Source organism: Ornithodoros turicata, chromosome 1 (genome assembly GCF_037126465.1).
Source record: "Ornithodoros turicata isolate Travis chromosome 1, ASM3712646v1, whole genome shotgun sequence".
NCBI classification, from domain to species: domain Eukaryota; kingdom Metazoa; phylum Arthropoda; class Arachnida; order Ixodida; family Argasidae; genus Ornithodoros; species Ornithodoros turicata.
Window position 1 is genome coordinate 108,527,050 of NC_088201.1, and position 27,731 is coordinate 108,554,780.

At 44.2% G+C, this 27,731-nt stretch overlaps 1 long non-coding RNA gene across 1 annotated transcript in view; it reads left to right on the forward strand.

Moving 5' to 3' along the window:
* The first annotated feature begins 649 nt into the window (after positions 1-649).
* Positions 650-27,731, forward strand: part of LOC135367552 (uncharacterized) — a 55,003-nt gene continuing 27,921 nt past the window's right edge. Inside the window, exon 1 of the long non-coding RNA XR_010414490.1 lies at positions 650-816. This is a non-coding gene — a long non-coding RNA (uncharacterized LOC135367552). The remainder of the gene's footprint in view (positions 817-27,731) is intronic.

The following is a 27,731-nucleotide window of genomic DNA, read 5'->3' on the forward strand; positions in this document are numbered from 1 at the left end:
AACTAGAATGGTTTCGCATTGAGTAGTTATTCCAAACCGGTAATCTGGCAGGGCAACCAAATGCACTTCGCTCCCTCAGCCTCCACAGATCTAGTCGCTACTGTTCAAACTCTGTTCAAAGCGACGCGCGCTCCTCTTCATGAGAAGGTGCGAGTCTTGCCTCTTCCCGTTGTATATATATTTGCTCTTTCTTTCTATCTAGCCTTCGAAGTGCCTTTCAATTACTGAGTAAACATAGAGTGCATGGAGACGTGTATAGCCTCACGAAAAACTTCCTATTTATGACTCTTTTTTAACATACTGCTTCACTGCATGTTTAATTACAAAATGTGTTCGAAGACAAAATAATTTAAAAGCTCCTTGAAATTTACCGTGAAATATGCAGCAGGTACGCACACTTATTGTTTCTTTCAGCTTATGTCAGTGATCCTTCCGAAAGGAAGAGACAACAAAGGGAACAGGTCATTTCAGTCATTAGTGCAGTGCTAACAGTCTGGCAAATGATAGTCGAACAATAACCTCATCATTCAAAGTAATGTTAATGCCTAATGCCTCGACATTTGCCATTATATTGCTCGAGCTATTATGTTACACAATCAATATTTACTGCATTCTAAACAAACAAATGTCATTACAGTGTGTATTATTCACTATACTGCCTACATGGTGGGCAACCGGTCAGTATCACCGTTCTTCGTCGAAGGTATCCATTCGTCTCAGTCATGCAAGCAAAGCTCTTTCTCTTCGTTTTTCTGCTCCCTGTCAACGCTTTACCAGATTTTTACGGCGACCGTTTTCCGAAACACCCAAACGACAGTGAGTATATGTCTTGGATATTTTTTTATAAGATGTTCTAAGGTGGTGCAGTCTCAGGAAGAAAATCAAGAAGCCACGCATTAAGGAGCGAAGTGGTTAAAGATGAATGCCTGCGAAACCGCAACTGTTGCTGTACATGTGTCCGCGATTAGACTAGTTCTTCGCACAATCTCCAGAGAAATGTGAAGGAACGAATGCAACGCAATATTTTTCGTGCGTAAGGACACGTACGACATGGATACCTGTGAAGCACGTTTCACTCTATAAGGGCTAGTTCCCGCACACAGCGCTTTGGTCTGTAGCATTTGAAAACAGCACTGTTTTTATTTGTTTTGTTTCTTGTTCTGCTTCCTCGCACTGCTAGAAGACGGCGCTTGCTGAACTACATGTTATGTGTAATCTAGGAATGCTGGTATGTGGGTGGAGTGGCTAGTTTGCCAGAGTACCACAAATAGGAACACAAATGGCTGATAAATATGTTACAGAATCTGGGCCAAGGCGATTTCCAAGACGTGATTTCCACTAAATATCAGAAGAGAGGTGCACACCTAAATACCTGAAACCCTCAACTCAATTAATTGTAGGATCAAAATTAAACGGGAATATATTGAGGTTTGCCTTGTTCACAAAAGATATCATTGCACAATCTGCAAAGCTCATCGTTAGTTGCCATGGCCTATATCAATCATAAACACTGCAAACCACTCATTGAGCATAGTCAGTCATTGAGCATTGAGCATGGTCAGCTGTTCCAGCCTCAGAACATCAGTTCTTTCATGAGCATAGTCAGTCCGCGGTACGCAAAGTGAAAAGCGTCATTGCCCATTGCAAACATGGCCCTGCAACAGTGCTTGCGGCTTTGCATTTCTCACTATTTTCTTTCATCACTTTGTTATGAGATGCTTTGCCAATTCAACACGAACATACTTTGTAACAATTACTTGGAACTTTGGAACAACTTTGCAAAGCATATGTACTCGTATGCACTTCCTTTAATCGCTTCAGGAGTGTTTCTCCCGTAACATATCTCAGCAGATGCAGCATGTCATGTAGGTAACACAATTTTGGCAGAGTATTTGCTTGATATGACCAACAAGCAGAGATATCAAATCTTTGTGCCAAAATGGTGTGCCACGTGTCCGTGTAAAGACGAGTCACTTTGATGGAATAGGTATAGCACGTTGATGTTGAATGCAAGAAGTTAATGTTTGACAACATATATGTCATGGGTTAAATAGAGCAGTATATCGTACACATCAGAAGAATGCCAACACTTCAGTGCTTTACCTCTACCTGTTATTCCAATGTTTACTGTCCCTTCTATTGGAATTATGTATTTCCGAATCATTTTTGTATTATTGAATTTTAATTTGGCAATTCTTTCTCATGTCTTGTGATAGACAGGTCAGCAATGTAAGCAGTGTTTATGTGCCTCTCACAACCTGCATCTTTATGCAAAAATACTCCAAAAGCCGGGAGATGACACAACTAGACAAAAAAAGTAGAGAACTCCGACTTAACGCAACAAAATAACAAGGTTTACTCAGACGTTTCGTCCGTCATGCGACGGACATCATCAGTGCCAAACTGAATGAGAGATTGCACAACCGGTCGCTATTTAAGGAGGTGGGAGTATTGTTCGGGGAGGGGCCACGGTTTTTGTTACAAACCCAGGGGTCACCGCGTATGTGCCAAGACTCTAGAAGCTTCCTGTGTCCCCATCTTTGTTCTCTCTTGTTATGTTAAGTTGGAGTTATCTACATTTTTTGTCTGCATTTTTATGTCTGAGGCTGTTTTTGTGACAAGAGGGCAAGGGTGCCGGCAACATGGCACATGTTCACAAAAATGCAGAACCAGAGAGACCCACACACAAAAAAAAATTATTGCATAACACAGTCCCAATCATTTTGTCGTGTCCTTTTTGTTGTGTCGTCTGGTCTACTTTTTTTTTTCGTGTGTAGTTTCTGGATTTTAAGCCCAAGAGCAGTTGCTGTTGAGGATGCTGAGAACATGTGAAGCATACGTTTTCTCATTCTCACATTATGCTGTAGGCAGTGTGAAATACAACTCAAAAGGAATTTAATGAGAGACAACTTGTCACCAAGATTAGTGTGGGAACATTGCAAAGGAAAAATAATTCTAAACCATAATGGATTCCTATCCTATTTAATGGTACAGTATCAGATGAAAGTTATTCAAATAATATTAAAGAAGTAACCGTGCAAATTATTAGTCAAACAGTGAAGCTGGCTGCAGTACACTACAATGTGTCACATGTAACAATATCAGTGTTTCCAAAACTGACACATAAACCTTAGGGAGGCCGCAATAGTCAAAGCGGGGGTTACACCACTTGGCGAAAAGAAAAAGCAGATGAAGTGAACGCAATATGCGACAAAAGCAAGGAAACTATCTCGCTACAACTGCAATATGTTGAAGTTGTTTTTAAAAAATAGAAGTTCAGTTCAGCGCACAAACACTCGGGAACCGAGCTAAAGTGCTTTCCGTCAGGTCTGTCGCATTATTTCTCACTGTGTCATGACGGATCCCCTAACCTACAGCATACGTCACTTGCGCACAGTAGTATAACATTTATATTAATGTATATGTGTCAGGGCGCACACAGGCACAGAAGAGGAAAGATATCAGCTGTCGCACACACAGCAATCCCGAAAACTATGCCCATCTTCGTTGATGCACCCATGAATCCACAGGAAGACCGGCGAGTCTTTCCCACTCGGATTAAGTACATGTGCCCTGAACTGTAAACAGTTTGGTGTACACTCCAGAAAACGAGAACAGCTGATTGCCGATTTCCTGGGCGCGGCCATGCGAGCCGACAAGGACAATTCAACAGAGGAGCAAGTTTAGGTGAACGCGAATGTGGCGCTACACTCTGAAAAAAAAAAAAAAAAAAGGAGTTGTACCGACTCCTTTACGGGGGTAAAACGTAAAAACGTAAAAACTCCGGGGTGCAAAATAACACCCCTTTTGAAGAGTATCTGCAACTCCGGGAACTACGGAGTAAAATTTACTCCTATGGTACAGAGTAAAAGTTACTCCCATACAGCTCCCTATTTACTCCAGCATATCGGGTGTAAAAGTAACTCCGTTCATGAGGCTAGCATAACTCCACTGGGGAGTTCTTGTTATGCTACATAAGGCATAAAAGTTATGCCCTTCACCTGTAGTGCACATTACTCCAGTCGTCTCCTCACCTTGAAGATCATGCAAATAAGTGTTGCAAAACAGTATATCTAAATAAGAAACATTTATTGTGTCTCTGATACAAATTGGCAAGAACAGAAAAAGGAAGCTTTCAGTGCTTAATATGATCCTATGAAAATAACTGGTAAGATGCCACAGGTACAAGTACATTCTTCCATTATAAGGTTGCCACACACCCAATGCAACTATCACCTGGCATATATTTCCAACTCGTCAAACAGGAAACAAAACAGTTATTCGAAGTTCATCTGTCACTATACATTAACATATCAGTGCATAGGAATTTGGCATATCGGCACCCACTTTTCTGCTTTTTCATGAGAAAGCAGGGGGAGACGCACCTTTTGAAGTGCATCTGGCTGAGGCATAAAGTGCAGTACATGTACTTTAGATTTTTGTTTTTTCTTGGCAGAAGGGTAGTTGCCTTATATGAGAAACTGCTGTCATATGCAATTCACAATTTGGAGCCTACAAGAATATCTTGCCTAAAATAGATGTGTGTATACACTTCCCAATATATCTATTGTAAAACACCTGTAATAAGATGAGCACTTACACAAGTGAAAAGGTCAGATGCACCTCCTTCAGCAGATGAGCAAGGGCATGAATTACTCATGCTGGGTAATAATCTGCAACATAAATATAGGTAATGGAGCCTGAGCAGTGGCGATATGTTACGTCATCATAAGTCAAATACTTTCATAACTAACAATTTCTTGTGCCAAACAAACTATGCTAGGAAAATGAGTGGTTTGAATCATGTCTGTGCGTGCAAAAAGTGATTGGTGCTATGTCGGTTACTTACAATCTTGTTCATCAATAATATTCTCATTTATGAGCTGATCATTACTCTAACTAGTCCCTTTCTCTTCCTTGCAATGTGCATCCATCCTTTGTGGAGGTGGAGCAGCACCTTCTTTTCTCTGTCTGCCCAATGTGCCGTGCAAACGACTCGTAAATCTGAAACAGTAACAACAGCATTAGAACTCAACACTGATGCAGTGGCGGATCCGGGGGGAGGGACGGTTGGGCGATCCCCCCCCCCTGCTCAAAACAGTAGGTTTAGCTGCGGTGTCCCCCCCCCCACTTAGGGGCTTCGACAAACAAACCGCCCCCCCCCCCAACAACAAAAACAAAAGCGACACGGACTGGATCCGCCCCTGCACTGACACCACTTGTCGTCGGCAGGATACACGTGAATGATAATACAGAACGGCGGTAATACCTACCCCATTGAAACTTACCAGTGCAGGGTACCTCCTTACCACAACCTGTACAGTTGACTTCTCATTCCAGAGCCATGCCGAGTGATGCTAGCCTTTAGGTAACTTGCTTGCTTACTTGCTTCTTACGAGTTCAGCCACCTTCGTCATCTGCAGTGCGTTCCATCAAAGCCAGACTATTCTGCAATGCTGCTAACATTAATTAACAAAGCGTCCTATCCAAAATGCGATTTCACTTATCGTCAATTTGAAGTTCCTGTTCTTCAAAGAAGTTAGACTTCTTAGGATACAAAGGTCCACTTACGAAAAGAAACTCTCTTGAAGAAGCATAACTGTGAACAGCTACCACATTTTCATAATTCGTGTACGTAACACAGGACGCATACTTACCTGAAGTACATACAGGACGACACTGAGACACATGATTTGTAGTTGTGGCATTCATTGCACTTCAGCACGCCGACGTTGTTTTTCGAAGATAATCTTATTTAGCTTTGAGAACATCACTGATACAGTTTCAAGTTCCCGCACGACAACGGCCAACCGCTAAACGACCGCGCGATGTCAGTGTTGCTAGACTACGCAATGAAAAGAACGAAAACGGTCCAAGAATATGAAGACGCCTCGCGCTCAACTCTTACCACGGAGTAAAGCGCTGGTTGAATGGAGTTATTAGAGCATGAAAACATAGAAACGCAGAAACAGGGAGTTGCAATGGTGTTTGGTGAGAGTTAAACTGCATAAAGGGGTGTAAAATTACCGAATACTCTCGTTCGACTCCTTTTTTTCTCAGAGTGTAGTGGTGGGCCAACAATTTGCACTTAAAACTACGTAAAACACCAAAAAGTGAGCAGCGAGGATGCTTGCTTGCTCATTTGTCATTATTTGGGCCTGTAATTCACATCAGGGTTCAGAAAGGCTGCTAAATGCCGATGGCCGGCACAAGAAAAACGTGTTTGCAATGGTTTTTGTCCCGTTGCGGTTCAAGCGAATATACCTTTTGCTGCTTCCTTCCTCTCTTTTCTTTCTTTTTTTTTCTTTATCTTTTTTTACTGTTGTCGGTTCGTTCCGGAGCCCTAGGTTGGAACGCTGCTCCTGTTTAGTTTCGGTATAAATCGGAATGTGGGGGCAGGGGGAACAGTCCACCGCTCCTCGAGTTTTCACGGTGGCTCTGCCCCCCCCCCCCCCCCGAATTTTCGCTTTGAGGACCTCTTTGTATATGCCGCACTTCTCAATCTCTAACTCCATGTCCCGCAGTGCTCTCCTTCAATTCTGCTCTTTCTGTTTCTCAAAAGAAAGAAAAACAGCTTCACACACACACACACACACACAAAAAAAAAACATCTTAGTGAATTATGGAAATTAGAATGCCAACATACCTTGCAAATAAGGTTTTCCTCCACTCGCATACGCGTAAGTGCGAAACTAATGTACACGTAGTCCTAGTTGTTTTATTTAAAAAAATTCTCTATTAAAAATGGCTACGACCACGAAGTATGCCTTTGTGGCACGTTCCAGTTTATTTTGTGTGTGTGTGTGTGTGTGTGTGTATTTCAGCTTGGCCAATTTTTATAAAAAAGTCACGAGAGCACGTCATTTTCACAGTTGAGTTCTACGGGCGCGTATCTTTTCGAAGAAAGACTATAATGACTAATAAGGATGACTAATCAATTAAATTCATTAATTAACTCTAATAAGGACGTCTTGAACAAAAGCCAGATACCGATATGGGAGACTATCCTAGTTAAAATCCACACCACGTTTAAAAATTTTGAAACACGTACGTGTATTAAAATATCCATCCCTGAATTTTGACATGCAAATGGGCCGAAACCGAAACCGTGGCAACCACGTTTGGGGTGGTGGGCTTCACGGTACGGGATCTGTATATACTTCTGTACGTCAACTGCGCTCGCAACTGTATTGTCTTGGCTCGAAAACCGTATCTTTCTGGAACGTAGAGAGAGGAAAAATGAATCACAAAACACGAATATACTTCAAGTACCCTTCTCCTTAGGGAAGCAAGAGATTTATTGACTCTGCGTTGCACTAGTGTCACCGCGCTGAGCGGTTGAGCTGGAATTGGAATTAGAATTGGAAATGAATCTAAAATAATAATCAATAATACTAAAAAGAAAAGGAATGAAAAAGCGTTATCTGAGCTGATCGAGGTCGGTTCACTCTTTAAATTGTTGCACCGACGACTAGCACCACGTTCGAACTCACCTAAAATTGCTCCTCTGTTCAACTGTCCTTCTCGGCTCGCATGGCCGCGCCCATGCAATCAGCAATCAGCTGTTCTCGTTTTGTGGAGTGTGCACCAAACTGTTTGCAGTTCAAGCTACAGGTACTTAATACGAGTGGGAGAGCTTCGGCAGTCTTCCTGTGGATTCGTGGGTGCATCAATAAAGATGGGCATAGCTTTCGGGATGGCTGTGTGTGTGACAGCCGGTGTCTTTCTCCGTCTGTTACGTCGCGAGACAACTGAGATCACCGTCTGTGCGCGCTCAGGAAGCTTGAAATCTGCCCTGATACATACAGGGTGTCCCAGAAAACGTGTCATTGAATTATAATAAAAAAACTACGCCACCTAGAATCACGCGGTCAACAGCATTTGTTCTTATTAGGTTTTTGCCACCTCCTAATGTGAATGTCATGTACTCCAAGCTTAATTATGTAAATATTTGCGAACGGAACTCGGAAATTTGCCAAGTAAATGTCACTTTTTTACCCCACCAATATGAAGAGCGTGCCGAGTTCACTCAAATTCATGATAATTCATAGTGATATTCACGAGCTGTCCCATCGGAAAAAATAGCCGAATATCATGCTTTTTGGAGCACGGAACCAATGCGCGCTATGACTTTTTCAGCGCAATCGCTCGCAGTGCGACGAAAGGAGGTTCCGAAGCCAGCCCACAGAGTGATAGTAGAAAAAGTAACAGTTCCTAAAATTGGGAGAGGGAAAGCATTATCCCAGCGAAAGTCGGACGTGATAAGCCGTTCCTGTTTTATCTCTTTCTGCGATGTCGGGGAGGGCTGGGTTTCCAATCTCCTTTCGTCGGACTGACGAAGATTGCGCTGAAAAATTCATCGTGCGCTATTCTGCATAGCTGGGCGTCCTCACTCATGAGGACCCTCATGAAGACGGCTCACCCTCACCTCACGACGATGAGGTGAGGGTGAGTGAGGCCAGACCACGCTGAACGTTACTCACGAGGACAGTCGTGAGGCATTGTCCCTCATGAGTCCCACCGTGAGGGCCCTCATGAGGCCAGTCGTCGTGAGGCCATCAATACTTGAGTGTACAACGTATTCCGTGAGGAGTCTCACGGATGATGCCGTGAGGCCCTCTGTGAGGAACCTCACGGATGAGGCTGTGAAGCCTTTCGTGAGGAACCTTTCGTGAGGGATCTCACGGTTGAGACTATGAGGCCTTTCGTGAAGGGCCTCTCGGATGAGGTGATGGGTTCGGGCTCCTCTTTGCTGATGCAAAACACTACCGTTAAACCCCACTGTGACAGTAACAACTGTTACCAAAGTTGTCCAAGCACAGCATGAAATCCTCATAACAGTTTAATGCCGCGTAGTATCATTAGTGCCAACTACCGACACAGTAGTTAAACGCCGACGTGTCATGTTAACATGACGGAAAGTTCTTTTGATGCTCATGTTCCTCCTAGTGACTTGAAGACACGTCAGGCCATGAGGGTATTCACGAGGCGACGGCTCGTGAGGATGAGGGGTCGGGAGGCTATGAGGGTCCTCTTGAGAAGAGGGTACATGAGGCCATGCAGGCCCTCATGAGGTGAGGGCACGTGAGGACCCTTATGAGATGAAGATACGTGAGGCCATGAGGGTTGTGAATAGCCTCATGAGGGGAAGGCATGTAAGGATGAGGATGGCGAGGCCATTCAGGATCCCGATGCCCTGAGGTGAGGTTTGTGAGGGCAAAATTTAAAATGGAATGTGAGGGTGAGGGCGACTGAGGTTCAGTTACTGGTGAGGAAAATCTGGTGAGGGTGAGTGAGGCCAATGAAGTCGGTGCTTCGTGAGGTGAGGATGAGTGAGGTTGCAGGAAAATGCCCACCTATGCTATTCTGTGCGACCTCCGTAGAGGATGATGTTCGGCTATTTTTTCCGATGGGATAGCTCCTGAATATCCCTGTCAATTATCATTAATTTGACTAAATTAGACACGCTCTTCAGATTGGTGGGGTAAAAAAGTGACCTTTACTAGGCAAATTTCCGACTTAAGCTCGCAAAAATTTACTTAATTAAACTTACGTTACACGACAGTCACATGAGGAGGTGGCAAAAACCCAGTAAGAACAAATGCCATTGACCGCATGACTCTAGGTGGTGTAGTTTTTTAATTATAATTCAATGACACGTTTTCTGGGACACCCTGTAAATATATACCTTCAATATACCCTGATACATATACGATCAATAAATTGGGACTTTCTCCACTGCAATCAATCCCGGAGTTCACAAGAGACACTGTTTGTGGATTTATGCCTTACATTTAATCTATCGCATGTCGTTCCACATCCTACCCCCCCCCCCCCCCCGAATAACTTTTTATTTATTTCTTATTTCTTAATTTTCTTTATTTATTTATTTCTTATTCCTTACTATTTCTTTCTTTGTAGAACGTGAAGAAAAAACAATGTACAAGTTTCCGGCGATGCAGAATCAAAAATAACAAAGACGGTTAAGAGCATCAACTGTTTACTATACAGGGTGTTTCAAAAAACGTGTCATTCGGACTTTATAAAAAAACGGGGCGACGGAAAAATACGGGGTAAACGGCATTTGTGTGGCAACTGAATTTGCCACCTTGAAAAAATATTTTCATTTGATGTTAATTAAAATAAATCGATTTTTTTTAATTGAACTCCAAAATTTCCCAAGTCAACCTAACGTTTTTTTTACAGAATTAGAGAGCCCGTAGCGAACTTAGTCAGATCCACTAAGAAATCTGCTCGATATTGCAAATGGAACTGCCCCAAAAAAGTCCCGAAATTGAGGCTTCAAAGTTTCGGGTATTAACGGCGCACCAAATCAGACGCAAAGATTCGTGGAGAGGAGGACATGCTCCTGCCCCAATGAAAGATAAAAGGTCGAAAAAACACAGGGCGGGAAAAAAAGAGGCGGAATCATTTTTGTTTGCCGCTTATCAACGTATGGTGGAATGTCACCAGCCTTGTTATCTGCGCGTCTTGTGCTCCACGCCGGTCCGGCGATAAACTGTTCTAGCTTCATGGGGGCAGGAGCATGTCCTGCCCTTCGCGCATTTTTCCGACTGATTTGGTGCGCTGTTGAATACCCGGAACTCTGAAGCCTCAACTTCGGGACTTTTTTTGGGAAGTTCCATTCGCAATATCGAGCGGATTTCTTGGTGGATCTGACTAAGTTCGCTACGGGCTTTCAAATTCTGTAAAAAAAAACGTTAGGTTGACTTGGGACATTTTGGAGTTGAATTAAAGAAATTCAATTTATTTTAATTAAAATCAAATGAAAATATTTTTGCAAGATGGCAAATTCAGTTGCCACACAAGTGCCCTTTACCCCGTAGTTTTCCGTCACCCCGTTTTTTTATAAAGTCCGAATGACACGTTTTTTGAAACACCCTGTATACATAAAAACAAGACTTTCGTGCAGTAGGCTGCACTTCTTCAGGACCTTCTTCAAAACCTGAAGAAGTGCAGCCTACTGCACGAAAGTCTTGTTTTTATGTATATAGTAAACAGTTGATGCTCTTAACCGTCTTTGTTATTTTTGTTATTTTTTATTTCTTTCTTTCTTTAATTCTTATCTTTTCTTTTTATTTATTTATTATTATTTCTTATTTCTGGAATAGCAAGCCGACGTCCCGTTTGGCTGACCTTTCCCCGTTTTTTTTTTCCTTTTCGTCTAATAAATATATCCCCCCCCCGAATAACTCATGCCACACAGTCAACCCTTGACTTTGTTTTAACCTTCCACCCCCCTTATCATATTTGTTAATTATCTGTACTTATGTGAACGAACTCTCTCTTTCATGCTTTAATACTTGTTTTCATATAACTTTGTACTGTCGTCGTTTCTTTATTTTCCTGTTTACTTACTGCGAATTGTGTTGTTCTTTTTTGCTTGCTTGTTTGTTTCTATCAAGTTGCTGTAAATGTATCTTACGCACCAGTTCCCACCCCCCATGTAATGTCCTCCGTACCCTTGGGGTTCTCGAAATAAATAAAATAAATAAATAAATATGAATGTTATACTAGTGCGCGCAAGTAGCGTCTGATGTAGGTCCCGGGTCTCGTCATAATACAGTGAGGAATACTGCGACACACTTGATTGAAAGCATTGCTGCGAGTTAGCTTGTTTCCCGACTGATTGTGCGCTGAACTGAACTTGCATTTTTGTAAAACAACTTCAATATAATGCACGCGTAGCGAGATAGTTTCCTTGGTTTTGTGGCATACTGCGCTCATTTCATCTGCTTTCTCTTGGGCCCCGTTTGGGCTATCGCAGCCTCAATGGGGGTCCTGACACATGATTTGGGAAACACTGAGGCATACTGTATATTGTTACATGCGACATATTGTAGTGTACTGAAGGCAGCTTCACTGTTGTATTGTTTCTTCGCATGGTTACTTCTTCAACGTTACTTGAATGAGGAACGCGGAGAATGAGGAAATGTATGCCTTGCATGTTCTGGATATTCTCTAATTGCTGATCACTGCTGTTGGGCTGAAATCCAGCAACTACACAAAAGGTTAACAAATACAGAACAGGAGACAGAAATACGGACACAATGGCATGATTGAGATCATGATATGCTGTCATTTTTTTTTTCTGTGTCTCTGGTTCTACATCTTATGAACAGGTGCCACATTGCCAGCACCCTTTCCCTCTAGCTACGAAGAGAGCCTCTCAGTAATAAAAATGCAGGTTGTCAAATGCACGTAAACAGTGCTTACATTTTTGGGGGTCTTCGCTCCTCTAATGTTTATGGCAGAAAATGCACACATAAAATTACCCTTCATAAGTGCATCATGCAAGCTCATTGATTCTGATGCTAATTGCTCATGAAATAACATGGGGTGGGGTGAAAACACTGGAATCGCATGTTGCGTCGCTAGAAGTGCCGTACTCACTCAGCAGTGATTTTTCACTGAAGCCTGCAACTCAACGATGTAATTCACATCTTGATTGCAGAAAAAGTAAGCACATGTTTGTTATTACTTGGTATACAGTTGAAACTTGTTAATGTGATGACGCCCATTCTCGTGGATTGTTGCAATAAAATCAAAAACACCTGTCAAGGTGTAAGCTTTGAAAAGTAGTAAATTGAGTGAGGCATTTTAAATTGCCTTTTTTCCTTTATATTTTCAATGGTGACATACATCAGCTTGTGTAACTGTCAGTTTGGGCTATTCCAACCCAAACAAGCCAGACATGTATCTTGACTCTCTTAAATATCACTGAAAAAAATTGTGTGAATTTTTTAGACGATGCATGTATTGAATGTAAATTATCATTTTGTTTTCTTGAACAATGGGGGCGCATTAAGCTGTGCCGAAATATGAAGTTGTCCCTTACGTGCTTCCTTCTAACATCTACATATCCATCATTTGCGCGCTTTTCTTGCCTAGTTTTAGAGGGGAAGCACGGGTCTGCCATCCCAAAGGGCATGTAGAACGAGTATAAATCTGGTGACGTAGTGAGAACTCAAGAACGGAGCACATTTTGGGTAAAATTTACGATAAATTTCCGGCAAATTAGCATTCTTGAAGGAGCCCCAGATTATTTATGCTTGTAACTGATTGCTTGTGATTAGCTTCACATAAAAAATAACAAGCTGATCTATATTCATTGTTTAACCAAGTGTTTGAGAATATCAAGCACTTGCAAAAAATTACTTTTTTTTTTTCATATAGTGTATTCACATATAGGTCGTCTAAAAGAAATATTCCCTTATTTGTATAACTAGTCCTCTCCTGTAAGATATTGAAAATCTACAGGTTTATTTTTCCTTAAAAAACAAAAAAAAATTGTCACCATAATGTGCTGCAGCTTGTTCGTCAGTTGAGGCCATCTAGGAAGCAAAAAAAAAAAAAAAAACAAAAAAAAGATGCCTTTGCGGCTGTTTCCTGCGAAAACTGACACTCTGCTTTCCCATTTTGATAACCTGCTGGTGTATTTGTTCTTACGCAAGAAAAATGTTTCGTCAGCTCATTCATATCCCATCTATATGAACAAATTTTACATTTAACTGTTCTGCACAGTTCTACAGATTAGTTGCAGTCGCTGCTTCATAACAGCTTTGTCAACATTTATGATTGTTTTCACATACCTGAAGTCATCTGGAAAGTGAACAAATATCATTTCAAGGGCATACCCTCTCCTAGAGAATGTTATGAATCTGCTGGCATGTGTTTTCTCTAGATCTTATAGCATCAGCTGACCATATTGGCTCAGATTATGTCAGAATGCGACGTAACAGCTTTTGGCAACAATTTATTATGATCTCGTGTGCCCTTCAACCACAACAGAAAAAAAGCTCAGTCTTTCTTTCAGTGGAATTAGGTGTTTTTGCTGCATTAACAGAAGGCGGCTCAAAGTAATAGTACCTCCTTGTGGCCTGGGTGGAGCATGCCTCACTGTGCTTTATGTCCAGTAATTTCTTCTCCAACCGTATCTCTTTGGCAGTGAGCCACAACGTATGCAGTCTTCAAGCTATCTTTCACCAGGAAGAACAGCTTACAGCTCTGCAGGCATCAGAATATCTGCACGCAATAGGGGGCTGCAATCTAGCCCTATAGGTGCCAACGTTTTAAATGGTACTGCGAACACAGTCATAGTACCCTTTATCACGGCACAAAGCAATTATGTCAAAGACATGCTTGTGGAGGCAAAGCCATGCTTGCCAAAGCCAAAGAGGCAAAGTGACGCTTATGGAGGGTTTTATTATGCCCTGCTGCTCAGTGTATGGCTTCTGTTTTAAGCTGGAATAAACCAATAAAAAAAATCTGAGGAAAGAAATATGCCACCTTCAGTTGCCATCGACCAAGCAAACTGAGTCAATAATGGTGGTTGTTATTCACTCTGCGATGTGACTGCTCTGCTGTGTGCTGTGTGTAATTCACCTGTTTGGTACTGTGGTACCAGCTAGCTTCCATGTAGTGTAGTAGGTGCGGTGGATATAGCGTGTCCATGGACTGATTTCTTTTATTCTTAGAGAAATCATATTTTTGCAGTTATAAGGGGTGACAACATGTTCTACATCCCAAGTGGATGTACTAATTAGGTACTAATTATTCGAAATAGAAGGTCGGTGCAAATGCAACGTCGGTTTCGCTATGTGCCGCTATAGTTTTCAAAAGTATGCTCGTGACCATTTAGTGCGAGGAGATGGCCCTGTGAGAGTAAGTCTCGGAGCGTTTTTTTTTTTTTTTCTTTGCATTTTCACTTGAACGTGAGGAAGAAACAACGCTGCAGAACTGCAAGCAGCACATTTAATGTAATGTCGTGCAGGATGCAAATTTTACAGCGATTTCATATTTCAGCGCAATATTTATAAGCTCTAAAAATAGGTGCATGGGTACCATACAATGAAGTAGCTGGTACCATGAATTTTGTACCTCTTCTTGGCGTGAGTGCTTGGCATAAAGAGTGACCTGCTAATAAACGTACTTGGGGATTTCTGAATGTGAAGATCATAGGAGAGAAAGGAAGGCAAACAAATACAACAGAGGGTGCCATTCATTTCTCACACTTCTGATTTCAGTTACTTACTGCGCTTGGTCTTCTTCAGTTCCGACATCTGATAACCAGAATTCGCACTGTATATCCACGCGAATAAAAAAGATGCAAACATTTCTGTGAGAAAATTCCATGGTTTTTAAGACCTTGAAAATGGCATTCTTAGGTTCAAGGGTATTCAAAGACCAGTGAAAACAAAGTGCTTGAAGTACTATGTCTAGATACATCCCTTGCAGCTTTTGCATGGCAAATCGTTGTCTAGGAAGGTGCGCGAATCAATGTGGATGTTCCTGAAATTAGAATCTTATTTCGTTACACTTTGAGATTACCGTATGCTGGTTACAAAAAAATTAGGGCACCTCTGCAGACTCAAGTTATTCATCCGAGAGAAAATAGTTTTTTCTTTCAAACAAACAAACAATTTCTTCACATTCATATGCAGCTTATTTGCAGAAATGCATTTCGAGAGTCTGTCCAGTTCCTGTTCCCTGCATTTATCAGAACGTAGGCTCACAAGGAAAACCACAGGCAGGTTCCGATTTCACGATTCTACGGTTCTGAGGTTGGAACACACGCAAATACATACCGACGGACAAACACAACACATCCACACGGTATCGGAATCAGGCTTTTTCGTCGATCGTCACTTTTCAACTCTACGATTTCACAACCAAGGCAGCCCTGAGAGGAGAATGGCGATGTTCGCGACAATGTTCATAATATAGCAGGTGTCCACCATAGCTGCAACAAACACCGGGAACTCATTTGGTGACACGACACGAATTCAGAGTTCGATATACTCAAATTTGACAGGCGAGCAGGAGAACAAAGCATTAACTGCAGTGCCAACAGAATCCTGATAGCCGGCGGAGAATACAGTAAACGATTCGTCCAGACTCGGTACTCTCGTTCTCAGCCCACCGCAAAAAGCCTCACCCTGCGGGGAACTATTTTGAGACGCGGGAGCCAAAAGCCTTCGCTGCTCTGAGGCTGTCGTGCCTGTCGACCAACCAGAGACGATTTATTTTGAAAGTTTGAATCTGAAGCGTTTGTATCGCAAAAGTTGATTTTTACGGCTTTATCTTTACACCGTGGATTTTTTCGTGATTTATTTCGAGTAGTTTATTCTCGGAGTTTATTTTGCGAAGTGTAAACCAGAGTGATCCCCAAATTTATAGGTGCGTAATTAATGCACTCTAAAAACAGAACCTGATCGCTTAGCATGGTCTCAGCCTATACCATCATCCCGAATGGAGACGTTCTCCCTCTAATACACCATTTTGGTGGCATTCCTATTTGTCACAAAAATGGCGTACGCCCCTGTGTTCATGAAATCCTATAGAGGGAACGTTGTCATTTGGGATGCTGGTTGGCTTTGAGCGTGCCATGCGATCAAGTCTATTTCTAACTTTCTTCTCCCCCCCCCCCGTTTTTTTTTTTTTTTGCTATTGTCGTGACCACACCCACTGGTGTGCGGCCGACAACTGCATGCTACTTCGAACCCCCTCCCCCCCATCTTTAAAAGTGTAGGTATTGGTTAATTATTGCGCCACGAGTTTTCCCGAGCTTCAAAGGCGCTTCGAAGCTTCGAGGACCGATGGAGGCGTACTCCCTCATATATCCAAATTGACACAAAAAGTCGTGCGCCCACTCTCTCCCTCTCTGACTTCGAAGCGATAACCCTGTCATTCTGTGCAATGGTTCGCGCACAGCGTGCTATACAGTGAAGATCTGTTTTTACAGTGAATGACTCATTGTACCACACCTCATCGATATTTTAATTCTTAGTTAGTCACTTCTGGAATCTGCAAAATATAATTTTTCATATCATTAATAAGAAAAGTTTGTCGATTCAACCATTCTTGAATGCACGAGGTAGCTTGAAAAGAGTGGATTGGCTACCCTTTTCAGAAGCTCCCGGGTTTGCATGCCCGGATTCTTGGTGCCACGAAACCCACATCACCCTTGCAGAAAGGCAAGGCTGACGCAAGAAAGGCGTAGTCGCGATGGAGCTGAATGATTATGCTTGTGATTGGCAGCCTCCCCCCACCCCTTATCAGTCCATGAAAAGTTAAAGATTATTAGCTTGGGCTCCCGGGTGTCCTTTCATCGCGTGGCTGCCGAACTACGCGAGAAAAGGTCCCTGAACGCGGGCTTTTTATCGACACTATGCCATGTCATGAAATTGGTTGAAGTCAACTGGCAATTCTTGGTATCGACGCAATGCTAAAAATGGCATCGCCATGGTTCCATTTCTTCGCTGTCCGCTGTCCATTTCTGCCCCGAGCACGGAGTAAGAATGTACGACCAGAGAATGTACGAGGAGCGCGCGCTCCGCGGCCCGGCCCGCATCTGTTGCACGAGGACACAGAATTTCCGAAGCATGTTGTCACGTGATACTGTCGCTTGTCCGGCGGCGTGACTAAAACGCATGAAAGCACGTGAATTAAACGCTAGAAAAGAAGAAGAAGATGAAACGCTTACTCGATCATCGTGCTCCTCTGTCCTCTGCTCAACAGAACCGAGAGGCAAGAGAATGAAATTGTTTTCCGTTGGTTTCGCTAAACAGGAAGCGCTATGTAGTTGACAAGCGCGACCTTTATTGCCAAGACAAACATCGTTCACGTTCATCAGTTTGTCTTCGTCCGTCGAGGCTGCCGTACGACTCGCGAAAAGCACTGCTTTCCCCATAGCCTTCCATGTAACAGCGCAAAATGGAAGATAGTGCTGCCGTGCCATCTGCCGTCAGCAACTGCCTTTTTTCTCCCCCCAACGTGACAGTCTCTGGTCGCGCGCTGGCGCTTGCTTCTGTGGGTAGTTTCACCTCCTAGTCTTCTTACTCCGTAGCCCCGAGAGAAATTTAAAATACAAGATTCTAGCACGGAGGGCCACACGAAAGCCGCCACTTAAGTTTGCGACAAACAAAATATGCCGTTGCAAAGTGCTATGCCTCATTTTTATGCTGTGCGTGCACCGTTTTATTTTCAGCGGGCAATCAACTCAGACATATCACAACATATGTATATCTCCCACAGCGCTACCATACATGTGCCTATTGGGTTACCTCAGTATGCTGCCACAGTAGTGCCTCGATAGAGAGGTGGCGGTTCTGCTGCCTCTGGAGTTCGACGAGCTCGCCCTGGAAGTTGACGAACCGAAGAGTGAGCTCGATTTTTTCCCGAGGGTCGGTCCTCGCCCTCAGAGGTCGACGGCGACGCTTATGTTTGGGCGGCGTCTGTGGTGGAGATTCCTCAGACGATTCAACTGGTGTGGGGGTCCGTTGTACGTCTTCTGCAAATTCCAAAAGTTGTGAAGCGTGAAATAATGAAGAAGTAACGACCTACAATATGCATAATAACCGTTATAACCGTTCTTGTTTGCAAAGGGCTCACCAGCTGCTTGTGAAAAGTTCTGGGCAGTCGATGGTCCGGCTGTCGGTTTCGCAGTAGACGGATCTCTGTCAGTTCGTGGCGACTAGATGCATAAGTGGTATCAATACATAACAAATGGTACTGTGTATTCATGCTTACCATTGGTGGCAACCCTAGTACTGGTGCCCCAGTACAGTCAACAATGTCACGGCCCACGACTGCCAGTGCCCTCTCCTCGAAGTCAGTCAATGATGTCGAGGGAGGCCCTCCACCTGTCCCGAGCCGATCACTACGGATTTGAATCGCCTTCTGTTTTGCCTTCCGGACCTTGCCACTCCAGACTTGCTGCCACTCATCTTTACTCTTTTGTGCCGGCCCAGCAGCGTTCACCGAACCCACTAGCTGCTCCCACGGAACACGTTTCTGCTCCCGTGTGAAGAGGGAAGCGTGCTCGGAGCAGGGAGTATAGCAAGGCAACGGTGCTTCTCCATGTAACTGGGCAGTAGATCTAGTTGAGCACTAGAAGCGCGCGGACCCAGAGTCCTCCTGCGCTTTTCCGGAAGACATTGTGAACGTCCCGCCATCCTCGTCGATAACCACTGATCTCTATGTACAAAAGCTGGATAGCGGATGGGTGAGGGTATCGCGGGAAAGGGTACGCCAACCGGCCGCCGTAATGAGGTGCTCAAAAGAGCCATTACAGCCCATTGGAATGCATGTAAGCTGTGACAAGTTTTGCTGTTTGTGAGCGCTTCCCTTGCTGCTTCGCTAAAATTTTGCCACGGATCGCTGCAGAAATCCCTCGTGATTGGATTCCGTACGTTTTTTGTGTGAAATCCCGTCACATATATGTTATTTCCTGTCTATTTTGTACTCGGGTGAGGTCGCGTCGTTCAAATTTTGTACTTTGAACTTCGATTATGTGATTTGCTGGTTTTGTGTGGTGTTGTATTTGTTGTGTTACGTTTCCTTTGTCGTCTGTCAGCGTGTGCAGCCTGTTGCTTCTCGTGTTTCATGCATTTTCTTTCTGCTCGGGGGTGTGGAATGCCAGGGAATGTTTGGCGTGTTTGTTTATGTAACCACCTTAATATGCTTGGGTATAAACATTATGCTTTGCACAGGAAGTTTAGATATGACTAGCTATGACACGAAATGCCGAATGGCACTAAAGCACTTCCAAAGGACTAGAATGATATTATGTGATATAAAGGCTACATGACGGTAAAAACATATCGACTAGAAATCTGGGGAAGTAAATGGCGGTAAAGACAGTTCAAAATGACTAGAGGTAGAGTGAATAAGTCATAAAAAGACTAAGTAGCAAGGTCTTGTGGTGAAAGCTCCAACATCAAAGTATCACAAGTCCAGTTGCAAGTTTGAAGCAGTCAACCAGGTAAGTGGGCAGAGTGCATTACTGGTTGTTGAATATGATCAACATTGACAATTTCTTTCGCAGATGAGGCCTGGCTGTCACCTTCTCTGTATATTCCTTGGCAAGGTGGTACAGTCTGCTGTAGCACTGGGAAACTTCTTTGATCAGACGGATCACATTGTTTTCATTTGGGCTGCATTCAAACATATATTGTCGCAAATTTAAGCAGGGAGAATAAAGAGTAGACATTCGAGGTTGAAAAATTATTTATTGTCTCTAAGTAAAGTAAACATGCTGGAACGCACCAAAGAGACATGTGGCTGGTGTGTTTGTATGTCCCACTAATACGAGTTTGTACGTTAGGCAAAATTTTCATGCAATACTTTTTTCTTTATATGCTTTTGCCCATCTTAGTACTGTCCTATCCAATATGGTGTGGCTTTTAACTGCATATGAATGCATAATTCAGGAGTGTTTTCATATATTGGACTAGTTGCAGCTGTAAGCTGCCCTTCATGCAGTACTGATTCCAATCATCAACCATCGCTTGAAACTCTTAACTAGGGAACACGATTCATAGAGGCTAGACTTTCATGCAAATACACATTTTCAACCAGAGTTCGAGACAACTCATTACTGTAACTAAGTTCCTTTTTTGGTAACTTATAACTTAACTCTCTACTTTTGCGCCGTGGTAACTTTCAGAGGAACCCATTTCTTTTTCAGGTAACTTTGCCAAAGTAACTTAAGTCCCAAGTTACTGTTAATTCGCTTTTCACTCACGTCCACTTGTTTTCTTGCTTTCTCTCCGGTTCTTCCATGGCATTTTATGTCATAAAACGTGATGTTCAGTCAATGACAGTATTCTGTTCATGAGGTAAGAACCGCTGCTGTTGAAATGAAGCTGAACCATTGTGTGCCCACAGGGAATAAGATGCAAAGCGTTCGCATTGTTGGACATACACGAAGCCTCAACGCAGGCAACTCAGGGTCGAACTCAACTGCTCACACGCGCTGCACTTGTGTAGTGCTATTTTGTGTCCGAAGTAACTTGGGAGTAACTCGTTTTTTTAAGTAACTGCGAGTTACGTTTTCGGGCTGAACAACTTTGTTATTAAGTTAGTTACATTTTTCACACGGTAACTTCGTAGGGAGTTCCTTTTGACTGGTAACTTCTCATCTATGGTTTCAACTCTGCATGCTTTTTGTACACTGCATAAAGTAAGATACTTTTGCCCCAGTGAATTTGTTGCGTGTTTTAAATGCATGCAAGTGAATTTCTAGAGGTGCATATTTTGAGCAAGATTAATGAATTTTTCATGCATGTGTGTTCAACCAGCTTTAGTGCATATAAATCCGGCCTCTACATATGACGTATGCATTATTACTTTCTTTTGGGTGTTCTGGGAAGTCGAACTTGTTGGGCACAGCGTCAGGCCTCAGTCGAACGGTTTGCCCTGTTCTGTCGAAGCACCTGTCTTTAAAATGTTTGCTGCAGACCAGAGATGTCCTCGACGGCGTCCAGTCCTTTCGCCAGACATTCACCACACACTTTTTTAAATGTTGTGGGTGGCTGTGAGGGAACCTGCATTGAACAATTTATGCCATCAGTTACGGCAGGGATGACAAGGCTGATCCAAGCAAGCAATCATCAATACCGTGACCAACAAACTGAGTCGTAGATCCCACAGCTGACAAGCGCACTTCAACGCCTGCTACGTGCCGAGACCATACCCGTGAACTGCAGGAAGTCTGGACTATCACAGTGACTCTATCCAGATAACGTGCTGCTTAAAGATTAACGTTTAGATCGAGATACGAGTCACAAAGTGCCGCGCACATGCTTCAACAGCAACGTTTTGTCGCCCCGCTCGTGGACCAATAAATCACATTTATTAGTAAAACTAAGTCACTTACTTGTGAAATGTCGTCCCCGGTATCTTGCCAGTACGGGCAGTACACCCATAACCACAGCAGGCAGGCATGACACCACAAAAATGCTATGCAAAGGCGCATGCAGAATATGCAGCTGAGTCGCGGACGGCAATGTTTTGAGCTTCGCAAGATGGCGGCTGGTGACCGTAAGGTTGCACCCTCAATCCGCTATCCAGCTTATCACTATAGAGATCAGTGTCGATAACAGTCTCAGCGTCGTCGAACGGGGAATGTACTTTTTTTACGTCTTTTATTCTATCAGTGGGCGGGCTGCGAGCGCGCAGGTAGTTTTATCAAGATTGACGTAGACCCAACTTTGGTACAAAGACAAAAGAACGCCTTTCTCTTGAACTTTGTAAAGTTCGTATCTCCGCCTCCCGCGACGTCATCTCCCGAAGAAAGTTCGGTGTTGACGAGTCTAGCATCCCAGCTCTGTATTTGAAACCTTACCAACCGAAGCTGTCTGAATCTCCACAAAGTCTTTTGTCGGGGCACTAAGTAACCGTCCAAAATCCTCACCTGTGTCGAATACTAAACTGACGTACCTGGTGTACACGAGCGACATAATAACGAAGGCGATTGGCATTGTTGTTTGCCTCCTCATAGCGTACCACGTAGTTCTGAAAACGGCTACGATATCAGGTGACCGAAAGGAACAGATGTTCTCATTGGGACAACTTTGTAGCTTTTATAATTAAAAAGTTAATTAATGAAAGTTAATTAAGAGATTGCCTTTGGACTTTGCTAATGCCCTCCTAGGGAGTGCCCTTCAGCATATGCTATATTGCAATTGATTTCATCTTGGAAAAAGTGTTATATATATTTTTAAAAAATATGTTCACAGTTAGCTGGGACGCCCTGTATACACAAAAAAACACTCAAGTGAGGAATTCCTTGGAGTATCAACTCACCATCAAGATAACGTCTGTGTTTCTTACTGGTTTTGGTATGAGGGAAAATTTAGACTCAGCGTACACGCCATTCATATTCCAGGACAATGTTAAAGAGTTTCCTCAGTTACACCCTTTTCACACCAGTAGCCACAGATACATCCTCACGATGAGGCTCCGTAACTATTACACCCATATAACGCCCCCATGCAAACTTTTTTTTTTGCCCAGAAGGGTGTAACAGGGGTGTGCAAAACGATTTAGACCCAAATTACACCCAATTCGCACCGAGAAGGGTGCACAGAATTTTGCAGTGTAGCCAACCATCATTTGAAATGATATCGTTATCTGCCTTGGTTTGTTGCAAACGAGAGGCCTGCGCCTTTCTTGTGACAATTATGAACAGCATAAGTGTCACAAAAAAGGCGTACGCCTCCCGTTTTCAACAAATCAGGGCAGATAACGATACCACTCGAAATGATGGTTGGCAAGGAGCGTGCTATGCGGTAGAGTTCATTTTTAAGAGTGCATACATGGTGAGCTCGCTTAGTTCGCTCATGTTGTGGCGTTCCACAGCGGTAATAACTGAAACCACGCCGTAAAGGCATTCAACGGCATTATGGTGAACCATAACGGCATTACAACGTGAGTCCGCGCGCTCATGCTGTCGCTGCGAGGTCGCGTGGCGGTCTGACTGTAGTCTGACCATAGTCTGACGTTGATGATCAAATTGCTGCTGCACATTCGCATTTGCTTTCTAAAGCGTTTTGTACTAGTGTATGTTTATTACCATTTTTGCCTCCCAGCGGCAAGAGAGCATGCTGTGTTAAGGTGAGCTATTAGTTAGAACGGCGTCAAGTTGTCATTGAAAAAATCAGTAGTCGAACCTAAACGTTTAGGTTGGACGATACGGGTTCAGTTTCGGTTCAGCTCCGGAAGACTACTATAGTGGTTCGAACCGGTTCAGGCACGGGTAATGAAGCACAACAGGCAGATTAAAGCACACTTCCGTTTGTGTAGTACAATGCTTGAAGTGGACAGGAAGACGTCAACTGTCGTTCAAGATTTTGAAGGGTTTTGCGCGATGTGAAAGACAAGAGTAGGAGTGGTTACGACTTGAGCATAACCATTAGTTACCGGTTTGGGTTGACTGACCCCTCACGCAGCTCATGTCGCGGTGGTTAACTAACCCATCGGGTTGTTAAGTCATTAAAATTATTGATTACCAATCAGGGGACGTTAATCAGCAAACGACGCTTCACGGTAGTTGGATTGCAATGGTGCGAATCTGGGGATCACTCTGCTTTACACTCCGCAAAATAAACTTCGAGAATAAACTCCTCGAAATCAATCACGAAAAAATCCAGGGTGTAAAGATAAAGCCGTAAAAATCAACTTTTGCGATACAAACCCTTCAGATTCAAACTTCAAAATAAATCGTCTCTGATTGGTCGACAGCCACGACAGCCTCAGAGCTCAGAGCAGCGAAGGCTTTTGGCTCCCGCGTCTCAATATAGTTCCCCGCAGGGTGAAGCGTGAGGCTCTCTGCGGTAGGCTGGGAACGAGAGTACCGAGCCTGGACGAATCGTTTACTGTATTCTCGCCGGCTACCAGGATTCTGTTGACACTGCAGTTAATGCTTTGTTCTGCTGCTCGCCTGTCAAATTTGAGTAGTATATCGAACTCTGAATTCGTGTCGTGTCGCCAAATGAGTTCCCGGTGTTTGTTGCAGCTATGGTGTACACCTGCTATATTATGAACATTGTCGCGAACGTCGCCATTCTACTGCAGGGCTGCCTTGGTTGTGAAATCGTAGAGTTCAAAGTGACGATCGACGAAAAAGCCTGATTCCGATACCGTGTGGATGTGTTGTGCTTCTCCGTCTGTATGTGTTTGTGTGTTCCAGCCTCAGAACCGTAGAATCGTGAAATCGGAACCTGTCTGTGGTTTTCCTTGTGAGCCAACGTTCTGATAAATGCAGGGAACAGGTACTGGACAGACTCTCGAAATGCATTTCTGCAAATAAGCTGCATATGATTGTGAAGAAATTGTTTGTTTGTTTGAAAGAAAAAACTATTTTCTCTCGGATGAATAACTTGAGTCAGCGGAGGTGCCCTAATTTTTTGTAACCAGCATACGGTAATCTCAAAGTGTAACGAAATAAGATTCTAATTTCACGAACATCCACATTGATTCGCGCACCTTTCTAGACAACGATTTTGCCATGCCAAAGCTGCAAGGGATGTATCTAGACATAATACTTCAAGCACTTTGTTTTCACTGGTCTTTGAATACCCTGGAACCTAGGAATGTCATTTTCATGGTCTTAAAAACCATGAAATTTTCTCACAGAAATTTTTGCATTTTTTTTATTCGCCTGGGTATACAGTGCAAATTCTGGTTATCAGATGTCGGAACTGAAGAAAACCAAGCGCAATAAGTAACCGAAATCAGAAGTGTGAGAAATGAATGGCACCCTCTGTTGTATTTGTTTGTCTTCCTTTCTCTCCTATGATCTTCTCATTCAGAAATTCCCAGGTACGTTTATTAACAGATCATTCTTTATGCTAGGCACCTGTAGCGACACATAGCAGAAGTTGATGCGCCACCAGCAGCACATCGCAAGGCGCGAGCTTTGAAATTCTTCGACGGTTTTGGCCGCCATGAGACTATCCAGTCTTGCTCTGACGGCCACACAATAAACAGCCTTCTCCGCTACCGTTTTGGGATTACTTCACTTAGGTTTCCCACACTGGTGACCCGAACAACGAACTGCCGCCGTCAGCCTCAACATGCTTGGTGACGCAGGGGCCGGCACCGCATCTGGCCAGCACCCTACTACGATGAACTACGTCGCTGTCCGTTTGCCTCCCTTCTGGCACAAGAACCCCAGCATATGGTTCATCCAAACTGAGACGCAATTTCAGCTCTCCGGCATTTCCTCAGAGCTCACCAAGTACCGGCACATTGTTGCAGCGCTACCGCCGGAAATTGCTATTGAGGTTGCCGACGTGCTCCAAGCCCCACCGCACGAGAATCCGTTCACCAACCTGAAGACTGCCATCCTAGATCGTACCACTCTCACTGAGCGTAAGCGGCTACAGCAATTGCTCAACGCGGAGGAGCTCGGTGACCGCCGACCGTCCCAGCTGCTACGGTCCATGGAGTCTTTGCTCGGCGATCGTGCCCCGACATTCGACGCCCTTTTGCTGCGGGAGCTGTTTTTGCAACGCCTTCCCCCGCAAGCCCAGATGATTCTGGCCGCAGCGTCAAGTATTCCCATTCACGATCTTGCTCAGCAAGCCGACAAAATCATGGAAGTGGTCGGCCCAGGCGTCGCGTCACTCTCCCAGCCCTCATCCGACCCTTTGGAATCCCGCTGCGATGCTGACCGTTCTCGCCATGACCCCGTGCACGCGCGCCTTGATTCCTTGTCAGCCGACATTTCCCACCTCCGCGAGTGCATCGACGCTCTTTCTGCTGATCGTACAACCCGCCGTCAACATTCCCCGCACCGCCGCCGCTTCCGAGGACGGACCTCTCGCACACGCCGCCGCTCGTCTTCTCCGCGCTCCGAAGATTCCTCAGTTCCTTGGTGTTGGTACCACCATCGTTTCGGAGCTCGTGCGGAGAAGTGCACACGGCCTTGCGGCTGGTCGGGAAACCCGGCAGGGGAGCACTGACGGCGACCAGCAGTCTCCCGGCGTCTTCCATCAGTCACCTGTTCTACGTTACTGACCGTGTGACCAAGATGCGTTTCTTGGTCGATACCGGTGCCGAGGTCAGTGTGCTGCCTGCTTCCCCATCTGATAGGCGCCGCCCGGCCCTGTTTCATCTCACCGCAGTCAACAGCACCACCATTCCAGTCTTCCGACAGCAAATCCTCCGCCTCAATCTAGGACTGCGCCGAAGCTTCTCTTCGCTGTTCTTAGTTGCCGGCGTCGGTCAAGCGATTCTGGGTGCAGATTTCTTTCAACACTTCGGTCTCACGGTCAACGTTCTACACAAGAGACTTCTCGACTCGACAACAAACCTTTCCGTCTTTGTCAAGAGCGCCCCGTCGTCTCCCGTCGTGGCCTCCACTTCTACCTCTCCTGCCATGACGTCGCCTTATGCCTCCATCCTGAGGGAGTTCCCTTCCCTCGCTCAGCCGCCGAATTGGTCAAGGCCTGTCGCTCATGATGTGGTCCATCATATCTGCACCACTGGACCACCCGTATTCGCACGACCACGACGGCTAGCGCCAGAAAAACTCAAAATCGCACGCACCGAGTTTGAGCACATGCTCGCCATCGGTGTCGCACGGCCCTCTTCGAGTGATTGGTCATCTCCATTGCACATGGTGCCAAAGAAAACCGGAGATTGGCGCCCATGTGGCGATTATCGGGCACTTAACATCGCCACAGTTCCCGACCGCTACCATCTACACAGTAAATTCAAAAACACCCTTTCTGGGTAAAAAAATGTGTTTTTAAGCAAATGCCGCAAACCTTTTTTTAATTCCACAAAGATAACCAAAGGCCGCAAAAATGGTGCTAAAAAAGGTGTATGAGAAAATACACTCTTTATTACACCAAGTGCTGTATCGAAAAGGGTGTTTTTATGCGTTTACACCTGTCTTTACGCCCTTCAAGTAACACTGGTGTCGAAATAGGTGTTTACGTTACATACACCCTTTCTACACTGGTGTTGAAAACGGTGTTTTCATTCGTGAGAGAAAAATTAGATTGGCTTGACAGCTCCGCTCATCAGGTAATCACATTATAGACGATAGCTTGAGTTGAAAACACAATATTTGACAGGGAGGGATGTCAGGAAGCTCGCTGATATCTTGACTCGTTACAGGCGTACGTGTTAATTGCAAAGACACATGTTCGTCACCGTTACAGACGAGTTTTACCGCACTAAGCTTAGCGAATATACTCCAACGAACTGCATTTCAGTATATGATCAATCTGGTACGCCAATTTAGGCTACCGAGAGTGCTCGGGCGAGAGTTGGTATTCAGAATGTTGTTCGAGTCTGTTTGAGATGCTACAGGAAGCCTGCCCCTGTGGCCGGCCTTCCATTTGATGCCAATACACACACTCTCTCTCTCTCTCACGGGCTCATTACAGGCATCGTCTGAAGATGGCAGCATC